Source organism: Gopherus evgoodei, unplaced genomic scaffold (genome assembly GCF_007399415.2).
Source record: "Gopherus evgoodei ecotype Sinaloan lineage unplaced genomic scaffold, rGopEvg1_v1.p scaffold_51_arrow_ctg1, whole genome shotgun sequence".
NCBI lineage: Eukaryota > Metazoa > Chordata > Testudines > Testudinidae > Gopherus > Gopherus evgoodei.
Window position 1 is genome coordinate 329808 of NW_022060072.1, and position 17974 is coordinate 347781.

At 49.7% G+C, this 17974-nt stretch overlaps 1 pseudogene; it reads right to left on the reverse strand.

Moving 5' to 3' along the window:
* LOC115643156 overlaps nt 1-17974 on the reverse strand; it is a 50856-nt pseudogene that overhangs the window by 22381 nt on the left and 10501 nt on the right.

Sequence of the window (17974 nt, forward strand, 5' to 3'; positions counted from 1 at the left end):
TGTCACTGTTGCTCCATGTGGGAAATGCTCTCTGTATTACCCTGCATGGCCACACCATGTCACTGTTGCTCCATGCAGGAAATGCTCTGTGCCTTATCCAGTGTGGCCACACTGTGTCAGTGTAGCTCCAGGCAGGAAATGCTCTGTGCATTACCCCATGTGGCCACACCGTGTCACTGTTGCTCCATGCAAGAAATGATCTGTGCAATACCCTGCATGGCCACACCATGTCACTGTTGCTCCATGCAGGAAATGCTCTGTGCATTACCCTGCGTGGCCACACTGTGTCACTGTTGCTCTGTGAGGGATATCCTTCGTGCATTACCCTATGTGGCCACACAGTGTCACTGTAGCTCCATGCAGAAAATGCTCTGTGCATTACCCTGTGTAACCACATGGTGTCACTGTTGCTGTGTGAGGGAAATGTTCTATGCATTACCCCACGTGGCCACACGGAGTCACTGTTCCTCCATGAGAGAAATGCTCTGTGCATTACCCTGCGTGGCCACACCGTGTCACTGTTGCTCCATGAGAGAAATGCTCTGTGCATTACCCTGCGTGGCCACACGGTGTCACTGTTACTCCATGTGGGAAATGCTCTGTGCGTTACCCTGCGTGCCACACGGTGTCACTGTTGCTCCATGAGACAAATGCTCTGTGCATTACCCTGCCTGGCCACCCAGTGTCACTGTTGCTCCATGCAGGAAATGCTCTGTGCATTACCCCACGTGGCCACACGGTGTCACTGTTCTACCGTGAGGGAAATGCTCTGTGCATTACCAGTTGTGGCCACACGGTGTCACTGTAGCTATATGCAGGAAATGCTCTGTGCATTACCCCGCATGTTCACACGGTGTCACTGTTGCTCCATGTGGAAAATGCTCTGTGCATTACCCTGCATGGCCACACCATGTCACTGTTGCTCCATGCAGGAAATGATCTGTGCATTACCCTGCGTGGCCACATGGTGTCACTGTTGCTCCATTTGGGAAATGCTCTGTGCCTTACCCAGTGTGGCCCCATAGTGTCACTATTTTTCTATGAGAGAAATCCTCTGTGCATTACCTGACGTGGCCACACAGTGTCACTGTTGCTCTGTGAGGAAAATGTTCTGTGCATTACCTCGCGTGGCCACACGGTGCCACTGTTGCTCCATGCGGGTAATGCTCTGTGCATTACCCCATGTGGCCACACCGTGTCACTGTTGCTCCATGCAGGAAATGCTCTGTGCATTACCCTGCATGGCCACATGGTGTCACTGTTGCTCCATTTGGGAAATGCTCTGTGCTTTACCCAGTGTGGCCCCACAGTGTCACTATTTTTCTCTGAGAGAACCCCTCTCTGCATTACCTGGCGTGGCCACGCAGTGTCACTGTTGCTCTGTGAGGGAAATGTTCTGTGCATTACCCTGCGTGGCCACACGATGTCACTGTTGCTCCATAATAGAAATGCTCTGTGCATTACCTAGTGTGCCCACACTGTGTCACTGTTGCTCCATGATAGAAATGCTCTGTGCATTACCCTGCGTGGCCACACTGTGTCACTGTTGCTCCATGCAGGAAATGCTCTGTGCATTACCCACGTGGCCACACATGTCACTGCTGCTCCATTCAGGAAATGCGCTGTGCATTAGCCCACGTGGCCACACGGTGTCACTGTTCTACCGTGAGGGAAATGCTCTGTGCATTATTCGTCGCGGCCACACTGTGTCACTGTTGCTCGATGATAGAAATCTCTGTGCGTTATCCTGCATGGCCACATGGTATCACTGTAGGTATATGCAGGAAATGCTCTGTGCATTACCCCGTGTGTTCACACGGTGTCACTCTTGCTCCATGTAGGAAATGCTCTGTGCATTACCCTGCATGGCCACACCATGTCACTGTTGCTCCATGTGGGAAATCCTCTGTGCATTACCCTGCATGGCCACATGGTGTCACTGTTTCTCCATTCGGGAAATCCTCTGTGCATTACCTGGCGTGGCCACACAGTATCACTGTAGCTCCATGCAGGAAATGCACTGTGCATTACCCTGCGTGGCCACACGGTGTCACTGTTCTACCGTGAGGGAAATGCTCTGTGCATTACTCGTCGCGGCCACACCGTGTCACTGTTGCTCCATGATAGAAATGCTCTGTGCATTACCCTGCATGGCCACATGGTGTCACTGTTGCTCCATTCGGGAAATCCTCTCTGCATTACCTGGCGTGGCCACACAGTGTCACTGTTGCTCTGTGAGGGATATCCTTCGTGCATTATCCTACGTGGCCACACAGTGTCACTGTAGCTCCATGCAGGAAATGCTCTGTGCATTACCCTGTGTATCCACACGGTGTCACTGTTGCTCTGTGAGGGAAATGTTCTGTGCATTACCCTGCGTGGCCACACTGTGTCACTGTTGCACCATGCAGGAAATGCTCTGTGCGTTATCCTGTATGGCCACACAGTATCACTGTAGCTATATGCAGGAAATGCTCTGTGCATTACCCCGTGTGTTCACATGGTGTCACTGTTGCTCCATGTAGGAAATGCTCTGTGCATTACCCTGCATGGCCACACCACGTCACTGTTGCTCCATGCAGGAAATGCTCTGTGCATTACCCTGCATGGCCACATGGTGTCACTGTTGCTCCATTCGGGAAATCCTCTGTGCCTTACCTGGCGTGGCCACACACTGTCACTGTTGCTCTGTGAGGGATATCCTTCGTGCATTACCCTACGTGGCCACACAGTGTCACTGTAGCTCCATGCAGGAAATGCTCTGTGCATTACCCTGCGTGACCACACGGTGTCACTGTTGCTCTGTGAGGGAAATGTTCTGTGCATTACCCGCAATGGCCACACGGTGTCACTGTTGCACCATGCAAGAAATGCTCTGTGCATTACCCTGCGTGGCCACACGGTGTCACTGTTGCTCCATGAGGGAAATGCTCTGTGCATTACCCAGTGTGGCCACACGGTGTCCCTGTTGCTCTATGCAGGAAATGCTCTGTGCATTACTGGGATGGAGCAGGGACTGTCTGTGTGGGGGATGGGAGAGCAGGGGGTGACTTTAGGTGAGGGACAGGACCTAAGCCTGTAACTCGAGCTAGGCAGGAGGGAGGGGGTCAGCACCTTTGCTGCGAAGCTTGACACAGGAAGGGGCCGGCTGGAGGGAGTTGGGTTAGTTCAGTTTAAGTTTTGGGCTGAGTGGTTGGAATGCAGGGAATCCCAAACTGGGGACTAAGCTTCCTGAACCCCCAGAAGGACTCAGCTGGGGTCCTGGTTGTGCCCAAAAGCTCTGCTGTATCCTTTGTTCCTGTTGGCCAAAAAAACCCTTCTGTTTTACTGGCTAGCTGAGAGTCACTATGAGTCCCAGGAAGAGGGGTTCAGGACTGGACTCCCCCACACTCTGTGACACCCCCTAAGCTCCCCCCAGGACCCCTGAAGCCTGGACGTAGGTATCTGTGCACGCTCACGAACCCACTGATCATCCCAGCGACCCCTACAGCATGGACGTAGGTATCAGCACCCCCAAAATGCCCCAAAGCAATCCCGGGATGCCTACAGCCTTGATATAGGTATCTGTGCCCCCCCCCAACCTCCTTATACCCCCAGAACTCCTCCAGCCTGGACGTAGCTATTTCTGCCCACCAGGAACCCCCTAAGCCCCCCCACCAGGACTTCTCCAGCATGGACATAGGTATCTCTGCCCTCTACAAGCCCCCTAAAACCCCTAGGGCCCCCTCCAGCCTGATTGTAGGTATACGTACCCCCCACAAACTCCCTAAGTTCCCCAGGGCCCCCTCCAACTGGGATGTAGGTATCTGCTCAACCCACAACCTCCTAAGTACCCCAGGGACCCCTAGAGTCTGGACATAGATATCTGTGCCCCCTACAAATACCCTAAGCCTCCCAGGACCTCTGCAGCCAGGACATAGGTATCTGGGCCCCCCATGAACTCCCTAAGATTCACAGCGACCTCTCCAGCCTGAACGTAGGTATCCGTGACCCTTCCCAAACCCCCTAAGCCTCCCCTGGACTCCTACAGCCAAGACGTAGGTATCTGTGCCCCCCACAACTCCCTAAACCCTCCAGGGACCCATACAGATGGGACGTAGATATCTTTGCCGCCCAGAAACTCCCTAATCCATCCTAGGACCCCTACAGCCTGGACTTTCGTATCTGTGTCCCCCAGAACCCCTCTTAGCCCCCCGGGACCCCTACAGCCTGGATGTAGGTATCACTGCCCCCCAGAAGCTCATTAATTCCTCCAGGGACGCCTCCAATCTGTGCCCCCCACCAATGCCCTAAGTCCCCCCGGGACCCTTACAGCATGGACATAGGTATCTGGGCCCCCCAAGAAACCCCTAAACCCCTCAGGGATCCCTACTGCCTGGACATAGGTATCTGCACCCCCGTGATCCCCCTAAGCCCCCCAGGGATCCCAACAGCCTGGACATAGGTGTCTGTGCCACCACAAATCCACTAAGTCTGCCAGAGAATCCTACAGCTGGGATGTAAGTATCTGTGTCCCCATGAACCTCTTAATCCCCCCAGGGACCTCTACACTCTTGACGTTGGTACATGTACCCCCCATAAACCCCCTAAGCCTCACCTGGACCCCTCCTGCTTGGACATAGGTAACTGTGCCCCTCAGAAATCCCTTCACCCCCCAGGATCCCCTACAGCCCGGACGTAGGTATCTGTGCCCCCACAAACCTCCTAAGCTCCCTATTGGCCTCAACAGCCTGGATGTAGGTATCTGTACCCCCATAAACTCCTAAGACCCCCAGGACCCCTCCAGCCTGGACACAGGTATCTGTGCCCACCACAGCCCCCTAAGACCCCTTCAGCCGGGACATAGGCATCTGTGACTCCAACAATTCCCCTAAGCTCCCCAGGGACCCCTACAGCCTAGACGTAGGTATCTGTGCTGCCCAAAAAAACCCTCAGCTCCCCAGCGACCCCTGCAGCCTGGACATAGGTATCTGTGCCCTCCACAACTCCCCTAAGCCCTCCAGAGGTCCCTACAGCCTGGACATAGGTAACTGTGCCCCTCACAAACCCTCTAAGTCCCCCAGGGACTCCTACAGCCTGAATGTAGGTATCTGTACCCCTCATGAATCCCCTAAGCCCTCCAGGGACCTCTACAGCATGGACGTTGATATCTGTGCCCCTCAGAAACCCCCTAACCTCCAAGGAAGCCCTACATCCTGGATGTAGGTATCTGTGGCCCCCCCCCACAAACCCCTAAGACCCCCAGGGATGCCTACAGCGGTTTCTGTACCCCCCAAGAAGTCCCTAAGCCCCACAAGGACCCCTCCATCCGGGACATAGGTATCAGTGCCCGCCACAGCCCCCTAAGGCCCCCCAGAACCCCTACAGCCTGGATGTAGGTATCTGTGCCCCCCACAAATCGCCTAAGCCTCCCAGGGACCCCTACAGCCTGTAGATAGGCATGTGTGCCCCCCAAACCTCCTAAGTCCCCCGAGACCCCTACAGTCTGTACGTAGGTATCTGTGCCTACCACAAACCCCCTAAGCCCCCCAGGAACACCTACAGCCTGGACATTGGTATCTGTGCCCCCCCAAAGCCCCATAAGCACCCGTGGGACCCCTCCAGCCTGGATGTAGGTATCTGTGCAACCCACGAACCCCCTAAGCCCCTGGGAGCCCTCCAGCCTGGACATTGATACCTGTGCCCCCCACAACTCCCTAAGAACCCCCCAGAGACCCCTCCAGCCTGGACGTTGGTATCTGTGCCCCCCACAAACCCCTTAAGCCCCCCAGGGACCTCTCTAGCCTGGACATAGGTATCTAGGTACCCCACAAATACCCTAAGCCCTCCAGGGACCCCTACAGCCTGGAGATAGGTATATGTGCCCCCCACGAACCCATAAGCCCCCTAGGGACCCCTACAGCCTGGACCTAGGTTTCTGTGTCCCCCAGAAACTCCCTAAGCCCCCCAGGTACCCCTACAGACTGAACATAGATATCTTTGCCCAGCACAAACTCCCTAAGCCCCCCAGGAACCCCTACAGCCTGGACATAGGTATCTGTGCTGCCCACAAAACCCCTCAGTCCCCCAGCGCCCCCTACAGCCTGGAAATAGGTACGTGTGCCCCCCACATACCCCCTAAGCCCTCCAGGAACCTCTACAGCCTGGACATTGGTATCTCTGTCCCTCAGAAACCCCCTAACCCCTCAGGAACCCCTAGAGCCTAAACGTAGGTATCTGTACCCCACAACCCCACTAAGCCCTCTGGGATGCCCAGGCTCTGGGGTCCCCTGGGGGCTTAGGGGGTTTGTGGGGGGCACATATATCTATGTCCAGGCTGTAGGGGTACCGGGGGGGGGCTTTGGCGGCCGTGGCGGGCACAGATACCTACATTGAGGGTGTAAATGTCCCGGGAGGGCTTTGGGGGTTCATGGGGGGCACAGATACATATCTCTAGGCTGTAGGGGTCCCTGGGGAGCTTAGGGGGTTCGTGGGAGGCACAGATACATATCTCTAGGCTGTAGAGGTCCCTGGGTAGCTTAGGGGGTTGTGAGGGGCCAAGATACCTACATCCAGGCTGTAGGGGTCCTGGGGGAGCTTAGGACTCATAGACTCATAGGTCAGAAGGGACCAATCTGATCATCTAGTCTGACCTCCTGCACAAGGCAGGCCACAGAACCCCACCCATCCAATTTTATAACAACCCCTATCCCAGGACCGAGTTATTGAAATCCTCAAAATTGGTTTGAAGACCTCAAGCTGCAGAGAAACCACCAGCAAGTGACCCGTGCCCCACGCTGCAGGGGAAGGCGAAAAACCTCCAGGGCCCCTGCCAATCGCCCTGGAGGAAAATTCCTTCCTGACCCCAAATATGGCGATCAGCTAAACCCTGAGCATGTGGGCAAGAGTCACCAGCCAGCACCCAAGAAGGAATTCTCTGCAGTAACTCAGTTTCCATTCCATCCAACATCTCGCCGCAGACCACTGAGCAGACCTATGGTAATCCAAGATCAATTGCCCAAATTAACGATCCTATCATAACATCCCCTCCATATACTTATCAAGCTTTGTCTTAAAGCCGGGAAAGTCTTTTGCCCCCACTACTTCCCTCGGAAGGCTGTTCCAGAACTTCACTCCCCTAATGGTTAGAAACCTTCGTCTAATTTCAAGTCTAAACTTCCTAGTGTGCAGTTTATACCCATTCATTCTTGTATCTACATTGGTACTAAACTTAAATAATTCCTCTCCCTCCCTAATGTTAACCCCCCTGATATATTTATATAGAGCAAGCATATCCCCCCGCAGCCTTCTTTTGGCCAGGCTAAACAAGCCAAGCTCTTTGAGTCTCCTTTCATAAGGCAGTTTTTCCATTCCTCGGATCATCCTTGTAGCCCGTCTCTGAACCTGTTCCAGTTTGAATTCATCCTTCTTGAACATGGGACACCAGAACTGCACACAGTATTCCAGATGGGGTCTCACCAACGCCTTGTATAACGGTACTAACACCTCCTTATCCTTGCAGGAAATACCCCGCCTGATGCATCCCAAAATCGCATTTGCTTTTTTAACAGCCATATCACATTGGCGACTCATAGTCATCCTGCTATCAACCAGTACCCCAAGGTCCTTCTCCTCCTCTGTCGCTTCCAACTGATGCGCCCCCAACGTATATCCAAAATTCTTATTATTAATTCCTAAATGCATAACCTTGCACTTTTCACTATTGTATTTCATCCTATTTCTATTACTCCAGTTTACAAGGTGGTTCAGATCTTCCTGAATAGTATCCCTGTCCTTCTCCGTGTTAGCAATACCCCCCAGCTTCGTGTCATCCGCAAACTTTATTAGCACATTCCCGCTCTTTGTGCCAAGGTCAGTAATAAAAAGGTTAAATAAGATCGGTCCCAAAACCGATCCTTGAGGGACTCCACTAGTGACCTCCTTCCAGCCTGACAATTCACCTTTCAATACGACCCTCTGGAGTCTCCCCTTTAACCAGTTCCTTATGCACCTTACAACTTTCATATTCATTCCCATCTTTTCCAATTTGACTAACAATTCCCCGTGCGGAACCGTGTCAAACGCCTTACTGAAATCTAGGTAAATTATATCTACCGCATTTCCTTTATCTAAGTAATCCGTCATCTTCTCAAAGAAGGAGATCAGATTGGTTTGACACGATCTACCTTTACTAAATCCGTGTTGCAATTCGTCCCAATTACCATTGACCTCTATGTCCTTAACTACTTTCTCCCTTAAAATTTTTTCCAAGACCTTGCATACTACAGACGTCAAGCTAACAGGCCTATAATTACCCGGATCACTTTTATTCCCTTTCTTAAAAATAGGAACTACATTAGCAATCCTCCAGTCATACGGCACAACCCCCGAGTTTATCGATTGCTTAAAATTCTCGCTAACGGGCTCGCAATTTCACGCGCCAGTTCCTTTAATATCCTCGGATGGAGATTGTCCGGGCCCTCCGACTTCGTCCCATCGAGCTGTTCAAGTACGGCCTCTACCTCAGTTGCGGTAATATCCACTTCCATATCCACATTCCCGTTTATCATCCCTCCATCATCACAAGGTTCCTCACTAGTCTTATTAAAAACTGAAGCAAAGTACTTGTTTAGATGTTGGGCCATGCCTAGGTTATCCTTAACCTCCATTCCATCCTCAGTGTATAGCGGCCCCACTTCTTCTTTCTTTGTTTTCTTCTTATTTATGTGGCTGTAGAACCTTTTACTATTGGTTTTGATTCCCTTTGCAAGGTCCAGTTCAATGTGGCTTTTAGCCTTCCTCACTTTATCCCTACATGTTCTGACCTCACCAAGGTAGCTTTCCTTACTGATCCTGCCTTTCTTCCACTCCCTGTAAGCTTTCTGCTTTTGTCTAATCCCCTCTCTGAGTTGCTTGCTCATCCAGTTTGGCCTACAACTCCTGCCCATGGTTTTTTTCCCCTTTCTTGGGATGCAGGCTTCCGACAGTCTCCGCAGCTGCGACTTAAAATTCCAGGCCTCCTCCGCATTTAAATCCACTAATTCCTCCGTCCAATCCACTTCCCTAACTAATTTCCTTAACTCTTTAAAATTAGCCCTCGAGAAGTCAAAAACCCTAATCCCAGATCTACATTTGTTTATCCTTCCATCTAGTTTGAACTGAATCAGCTCATGATCACTCGACCCAAGGTAGTCCCAGGGGGGCTAAGGGTGTTCTGAGGGGCACAGATACCTAAGTCCCAGATGGAGAAGCCCTGGGGGGCTTAGCAGGTTCGTGGGAGGCACAGATATGTACGTTCAGGCTTTATGGGTCCCTGAGGGGCATGAGGGCCTACGTCCAGGTTGTTGGGGTCCTGTGGGGCTTAGGGGGGTTGTGGGGGCACAGATACCTACGTCCAGGCTGCAGGGGTTCCTGGGGAGCTTGGGAGTGTTGTGGGGGCACAGATACCTATCTCTAGGCTGTAGGGGTCCCTGGGGGGCTTAGGGGGTTTGTGGGAGCCCCAGATACAGACGTCCAGGCTGAAGGGGTCCCTGGGGGGTTTTGGCAGTTTCTGGAGAACAGAGATATCTACGTCCAGGCTGGAGGGGTCCCTCGGAGGCTTAGGGGATTTATGGGGGACACAGATACCTAGGTCTAGGCTATAGGGTTTGTGGGGGGCTTATATACCTGCATCCAGGTTGTAGGGGTCCAGGGGGTCTTAGGGGGTTTGTGAGGGGCAGATATCTACCTCCAGGCTGTAGGGATCCCAGGAAGGCTTAGGGGTTTTTTGGGGGCCCAGATACCTATGTCCATGCTGTAGGGGTCCAGGGGGGGTTGGGGGGGTTGTGGGGGGCACAGATACCTATGTCCAGGTCAGAGGGGTCCCTGGAGGGATTAGGGAGCTTCTGGGGGGTAGAGATACCTACATCCAGGCTGTAGGGGCTCCCTGAGGGGCTTAGGGGAGGGCATAGATACCTATCTTCAGACTGTAGGACTTCCAGGAGGGACTTAGGGGGTTGTGGGGGGCACAGATACCTAAGTCCCAGCTGTATGGGTCCTGGGGGGGCTTAGGGCATCATGGGGGGCACAGATACCTATGTCCAGGCTGTACGGGTTGGGTCTAGGGGGTTAGCGGGTGGGGGTGAGGGGTTGGAGTAGGGGGTACCACATAGCTATCCCTGAGCTATTTGTAAATATTACAAATTATTTATTTGTAATAAAAATAATATAAAGTGAGCACTGTACCCTTTGTATTCTGTGTGGTAATTGAAATCAATATATTTGAAAATGTAGAAAACATTCAAGAATATTTGAAGAGTAGTCTGGGGGGACGGATAGCTCAGTGGTTTGAGCATTGGCCTGCTAAACCCAGGGTTGTGAGCTCCACCCTTGAGGGAGCCACTTAGGGAGCTGGGGCAAAAATCAATACTTGGTTCTGCTAGTGAAGGCAGGGGGCTGAACTCAATGACCTTTGAATGTCTCTTCCAGTTCTAGGAGATGGGTATATCTCCAATTATTAGAATACCATTTATTTACAGTGCGACTAATTGCACAATTAATCATGACTAATTTTTTTAATTTGCTTAACAGTCCTTTATTTTCAAAAGTTCTAGCATCATCATAATGGAAAACTAAACAAAACAAACTCAACCTCTCCATCTCCAAACAATTTCATCGCAGGAGGAAAAATTCTAGAAGAGACTTTCCCAACAGTTGGAAACTGGGATTTCAACTCCCAGTGATCATGCTGTTTGACATCCATTCAAATTCCCCTTGCAAGTCTGTGACAGTCATCTTAGTTTTGAAAATACTGTTTTATGACCCAAGAAAATAAAATGTGATTCCCAAGCAGAGGGCTGAGAACACTGAATCATAAGACATAATGACAGGTGGAGGTGTAGAAAGTAGAGAAGATAAATTATCTTGGCTACCATATATGGGGTATTTTTTAATTGAAAAAATACTTGTGTTTTTATATTAGGATAGCTAATTGAAGCTAGCTAACTCCATGGAAAATCCTAGTGGAGTCAAGGCCCACATCGGCCTCCATGTATCTAGTTGAGGTCACTCCTGGTTCCCCCACCTGGGACTGAGGGACATTCCAGTTGGGGGGAGACACACTTCCATGGCACAGGACAAAGGAATTGCTGAAAAAGATGATGGGATTCACCCCAGGGGAGGGTGAGCTACAAAAGGGAAAAGCAGATGACTCAGCTGGGGAAACTGAAAGACCATGGGGACACAATGCTTCCTTTAAGCTCACTGTGTGGGAATTAGCAAAAAGAAAACAAAATCATTCCTCAGCTCTAGACAAGGTTTTTATGGCGTTTCTCTCTCTTGCAGCTTCTCTGATGATAAATAAAGGCTGAGCTTTGAATAGAATTTCCCACACTTAGGTGCATTCATAGGATTTCTCAGCTGTGTGGATCTTCTGATGCCTAATAAGGTGTGAGTGCTGAAGGAAGGTTTTCCGGCACTCACAGCATTTATATGGTTTGTCCCCAGTGTGGATCATCTGATGGCTAGTAAGGGCTGAACTCTGAGGGAAGGTTTTCCCACACTCTCTGCAGTCATAGGGCCTTTCCCCTGTGTGGATCCTCTGATGCTTAATAAGGGTTGAGCGCTCCGTGAAACTTTTCCCACACTCTCTGCAGTCATAGGGCCTTTCCCCTGTGTGGATCCTCTGATGCTTAATAAGGGATGAGCGCTCCGTGAAAGTTTTCCGACACTCCCGGCATTCATAGGGTTTCTCCCCTGTGTGGATCCTCTGATGGTTAATGAGGACTGAACTCCAAGCAAAGGTTTTTCCACACTCACAGCATTCATAGGGTTTCTCCCCTGTATGGATCCTCTGATGGTTAATTAAGGCTGAACTCCGAGTGAAGGTTTTCCCGCACTCACAGCATTCATAGGGTTTCTCCCCTGTGTGGATCCTTTGATGGTTAGCAAGGGTTGATCTCTGAGAGAAGGTTTTCCCACACTCACAGCATTCATAGGGTTTCTCCCCTGTGTGGATTCGCTGATGGTCAATGAGGCTTGAGCGTTCAGTGAAGCTTTTCCCACACTCACAGCATGCATAGGGTTGCTCACCTGTGTGTATCCTCTGATGTCTGATAAGGTCAAAGTGCCGAAGGAAGGTTTTCCCGCACTCACAACATTTGTATGGTTTGTCCCCGGTGTGGATCCTCTGATGGCTAATAAGGGCTGAGCTCTGAGGGAAGGTTTTCCTGCACTCGCAGCATTCATAGGGTTTCTCCCCTTTATGGATTCTCTCATGTTTAACAAGATGCGAGCGCCTACTGAACTTTTTCCCACACTCAACACGTGCGTTATTTCTCTCTCCCATGGGGATTCTCTGCTGCGCCGTGGTTTCCTTGTGGCCGTTGTGAGTTCCCTGATCATTAACAGATCTACCAACTTTCTGCATTGGCTGGTTTCCCTGCTGCTTCTCTGGCCTGTGCAGACTCTCACAGGCTTTTCCCTGCTCACAAGTCCTGGATACACTTCCTTTGGATCTTTGCAATAAAGACCCTTGTGGCTCCACTTCATCGTCTTCCTGCTGAGGATTCTGCTCCATGATCTCTCTCACCATCCCATCACCTGCTAGGACAGAGAAAGAAAAATCTCAGAAACAGGAATGGAAAAGACCAAAAGAACAGCTGAAAATGGAAAAAATTAGGGACTGAATTTCACCAAACTCTTTCTTAAAGGGGAGAGAGGAAGGAACCAATTCTACATCCAGTTCCTATCCAAACTCTCTAGGAGAAGGAAGTTTGGGGAAGGAGCTACTATCAGGAGTTAGTCAGGATGGGTAGGAAGCAGTCAGTAACACCTGCCCTGAGGGAACAGTCGTGAACACAGAGAGTTCACAAGGTCTTTGTTGGGAATTCCAGCTATTTTCTTCAGGCATTGAGTTGGTTTAATGATCACACACCTATATAGCTGCCTATCAGGAGCTTTCTTTCCCCTGTGTCCTGGAAATCTGTGGAAAACAAGTGAGATCAGGTTAATTTGTGGGACTTTGTCACACACAAAAAAATTCTGTCATTTTAACCCCAGCCCATTTTAAAACAGCATAATCCTAGGGTCAGGTCCCCAGGGGTCCAAAGGTTCAGGGCTCTTTTCTTATGAGGTATTTAACTGTGCCCATGTCTACTAGGAACATACACAGCCAGACACTCATGATCCAAAGGGCTCTTAAAACCAAGAGCTGGTAACTCCACGTCACAGAAAAGGAAGACTCCAGCCAGAGGGGAAGTCCCCCTAGTACTGTTTCATACTGACAGAGAGAGGGCCACAGTCACTGCAGGAGACAGAAAGGCCTGTGACCTGACAGCTGAGTGGGGACAATCAGAGAGGTGAGGAAGGGCACAGAGAGGCAGCTAGCCCTGCCAATCACTATGATCCCCCACACTCCTTCCTCTAAGAACACAACATAAGAACATAAGAACGGCCGTACCGGGTCAGACAAAAGGTCCATCTAGCCCAGTATCTGTCTACTGACAGTGATCAATGCCAGGTGTCCCAGAGGGAGTTAAGCTAACAAGCAATGATCAAGTGATCTCTCTCCTGCCATCCATCTCCATCCTCTGATGAACAGAGGCTAGGGACACCATTCCTTACCCATTCTGGCTAACAGCCATTTATGGACTTAGCCACCACGAATTTATCCAGTTCCCTTTTAAACATTGTTATCGTCCCAGCCTTCACAACCTCCTCAGGTAAGGAGTTCCACAAGTTGACTGTGCGCTGTGTGAAGAAGAACTTCCTTTTATTTGTTTTAAACCTGCTACCTATTCATTTCATTTGGTGACCCCTAGTTCTTGTATTATGGGAATAAGTAAATAACTTTTCCTTATCCACTTTCTCCACATCACTCATGATTTTATATACCTCTATCATAACCCCCCTTAGTCTCCTCTTTTCCAAGCTGAAGAGTCCTAGCCTCTTTAATCTTTCCTCATATGGGACCCTCTCCAAACCCCTAATCATTTTAGTTGCCCTTTCCTGAACCTTTTCTAGTGCTAGAATATCTTTTTTGAGGTGAGGAGACCACATCTGTACACAGTATTCGAGATGTGGGCGTACCATGGATTTATATAAGGGCAATAATATATTCTCAGTCTTATTCTCTATCCCCTTTTTAATGATTCCTAACATCCTGTTTGCTTTTTTGACCGCCTCTGCACACTGCATGGACATCTTCAGAGAACTATCCATGATGATGCCAAGATCTTTTTCCTGACTCGTTGTAGCTAAATTAGCCCCCATCTAACTGCTCTCACCCTTCCACACCTCCAGGGAACCAAGGAAAAATCTCTCCTTGGGTTTTCTCCTCTCCTCCCATGGCCCACATGCTTCCTTCCTACCAGTTCTCCCAAATTATCTGCTCCCCAACCCTCATCTCATCATCTCAGTTGTTCCTTAGTCCTCATTCCCAAGAGCTCCTGCCAGAAATGTGTCCCTTTGCTCCCTCCCATTGCTAGCACCCTTATTTCCTGGACCACTCTCTACCCAGCACCCATGATACCTTTACTCTAACCAGCACCAACCCTTCCAGGTCCTCGGTTTCCATTGTTTCCAGCCCTCCATAACATCCTAACTCTCTACAGCAGCTGTTCCATGACATCCCCACCCCCTTACCACTGCCCCCAGTCCTCCCAGCTCATAGGAGGTCTTTGCTCAAACATTCCTCTGCCTGCTCTCTAACACTCTTCCTCCCACTGCCCAGAACCTCCCCATTCATAACATTTACTATTCCTATCACCGTAGCACCCAGTAACACTATTCATGGACTAGGATCCCATTCTGCTGGGCATTCTACAAACAAAAACCGGTCTCTGCACTAAAGATCTGACAACCTACAAACAAGAGAAGAGAAAGATGGATACAGACAGACACGGGTGTGATACACAGTTTCCTGTGATATCCTGGACCACCCTTATTGAATTAAGTCAACTCTTACTGAATTAAGTTCTCAGTATCCTTGGATTTCATTTTATTAAAAATATGAGTGTGTATGTATTACCAAGGGATGGTCTTTAACGTCTCCAGGGAGGAGACCCAGCTAACATAAACCTTAAGAAGTCTTATGAGCTTCAAAAGACTCTTTGAAACAACGTGCTAAACAAAGGTAAATGGGATTACTAGGAAATACTTGAGAAGCTGCCTTCCCCTTCTCCCACCTCCACCCAAAACCTATGGCAGCTGCACTCTGAGAAGAAATCATTGGCTGCCGATCACCTGTTACGTGAACACAAGTTCTACTCCTGGGGTAATTCTACACCAAAAATTAAAATTTCTGCCCATATTTTAAAACTGTAAAATTCTACATATTTTATTTGTCAAAATAATACAATATAATCATGCCATTTTACATTATTTTGGTAATTTATTTCAAAATACCTGTCAGCAAGTATGTCTGTAACAATACAGACTAAAATAAGATTCAGGAAATGTTTTTTGACAAATAGATTACTTACAAGGAATATTAATACAGAACTCTGAGTAAGAATTCATTTAAACTACAATACAGAAATGTATTTCATGCATTCCACAGAAGCAGTGCAAAAGCTTGGGGGAGGGGGAGTCAGCGGTAATGGAGATGAGGAAGTGGTGTGGTAGGGCAAGTATGGAACAGGCTATTGGGCTGGGGGGGGGTGAGAGGGATTGTTAGGGAGCATCCCCCATGCGAAGCCTGGCTGACCCCTAGTCTCTCTTGGTCAGACACATCGGCACATGTGCCCATGTGTCCTGACCCCTTCTCCGCACTGCCCCCAGGTGGCCCCGCACCTCCCACTCAGCAACCCCCTCACTCAGGTGTCCCTGCCCTCCTCCCCCTCTCCCCATATGGCCATGAACCCCCACTCCCTTTCAGCCCTTACTGCAGTCTGTCCCCCCACTAGCTCCTGAACCCCCGTCTGAGATTCCCCAGCAGCCCCATGTGCCCCACGCTGCCCATTCCCGCCCCCCCCGCCCCATTCTGTGTCTCCTGATGTGGCTCCATGGATACGGCACGGTGAGGACCCTCGCCTCTCCTTCTCCCTAACTGCAGCTGGAGCCGCCTGTGCCCAAGAGCAACTGCTCTCTGAACTGGCACCACAGCAGCCCCTGGTGCAGAGGCCCAAGCTGGATAAAAGGGTGACTTACAGATGGGCAGGCATGCTTGTTCTGAGCTAACAACCACACAGAAAACTCCTGGTGGGGTCTGAAGGTCTGTTCACCTGCCTGAGCCCTTGCTGGGATTGAGGTGAGCTCAGGTAAGCTTATTAGCATGCGTATAGATTCTTTTATTGTTTTTTAGTGTTCTTTCTGTAATGCTTTTACCTTGAGAATCATTGTTTGCTGGGAAAGGGCAGTCTGGCAACTTAACTGGGGTAGTTATGCTGTTCATAGCCTCTGAGGAAGGAAGGCAAAGCAGGTCTGTGTTGGGGAATTCACAGGGTAGGCAGGGAGCTGTGCAGCCACGAGATACCTCAGTCAGGAGAGAGATGTAGGTTTCTACCCAAGAGAGGTGACATCTAGGCAGCCTGAGAGTGGGTGCCCTTGCTGGACCACAGAGGGGAATACAGGTGCAATGGCCAGAAACAGTGACGGGGGAGCATGAGAAAACAACAAGACATTTGTCACTCTTATAGACAGTGGTCTCAGCACACAACCCACCTAATCACTGTCACATGTTTGAAAGCTTCATGGAACTGGGGAGTTGAACGGAGGGATGGGAAGGGGGCTAACCAAGTAGGTCTCGGGATGTTTATGGGGAGCAAGGAGTAGCATGGAAGAAAGCATAGAACAATACAAAGGAAGGCCTACAAGGAAACTCAAGAAGTTATCAAGTCCAGCCCTCTGGGCTATGACAGGATCAAGCCAGCCTAGACCATACCTCACTGGTGTTTGTCCAACCTGTTTTTTTAAAACGTCCAACGATGCGGAATCCACAACATCCCTTGGAAACCTATTCCAGAGCATAACTATCCTTACAGTTAGAAAGTTTTTCCTAATATCTAACAAACTGCAAAGTAAGCTCATTAAGGACCTGGCGGAAGATATCTCTGAGTCATTAGTGATAATTTTTGAAGATGTCTTAAAATCAGCAGGGCCTGATGAAAGATATCCAAGAAACTCCAGTCATTAGAAAAAGGCAGGTGTTAGTAATGGGAGATTCGATCATTAGAAACATAGATAGCTGGGTTTGTGATGACTGGGAGAACCGTATGGTGACTTGCTTGCCTGGTGCGAAGGTTGCAGATCTCTCGAGGCATCTAGACAGACGTATGTGTAGTGCTGGGGAGGAGCCGGTGGTCATGGTACATGTAGGTACCAGTGACATAGGGAAGGGTAGGAGAGACATCCTGGAGGCCAAATTTAGGCTGCTAGGAAAGAGAGTGAAATCCAGACCTCTATGGTGGCACTCTCAAAAATGCTCCCAGTTCCATGCACAGGGCCAGGTAGGTAGGCAGAGCTTCAGAGTCTCAATGCGTGGATGAGATGATGGTGTATAGAGGAGGGGTTTAGATTCATTAGGAACTAGGGAAACTTTTGGGATGAGGGAGCCTATACAGGAAGGATGGGCTCCACCTAAACCAAAGTGGATCCAGACTGTTGACACTTAACATTAAAAAGGTTGCAGAGTAGTTTTTAAACTAAGAGATGGGGGAAAGCCAATGGCTGCAGAGGAGCATGTGGATCGGACAGAGACTTCTCTTAGAGAAGAATCTATTGAGAGAAATTCTCCAGGTTTTAGTCAGGAGGAGAGGATGGGAGAGGATAAAGCATGAAAAACATTCACATAAAAAAGAATCTGACATCAGAAAAGGGCAGACAAATAAACAGTGACTAGTTTGTAGCCCAGTGGGCCAGCTTACCTGTATTATATTCATTGCTTTATCATCCTGCTTTATTATATTCAGTAGTAATGCAAGGAACCTACAGGCTTTTATGCTGTAAGATCTGGCTTTAGTAAATAGTGTGAGGCTTGAGGCCTATAATGTTTGGTATAGATAAACTTAAGTAACTC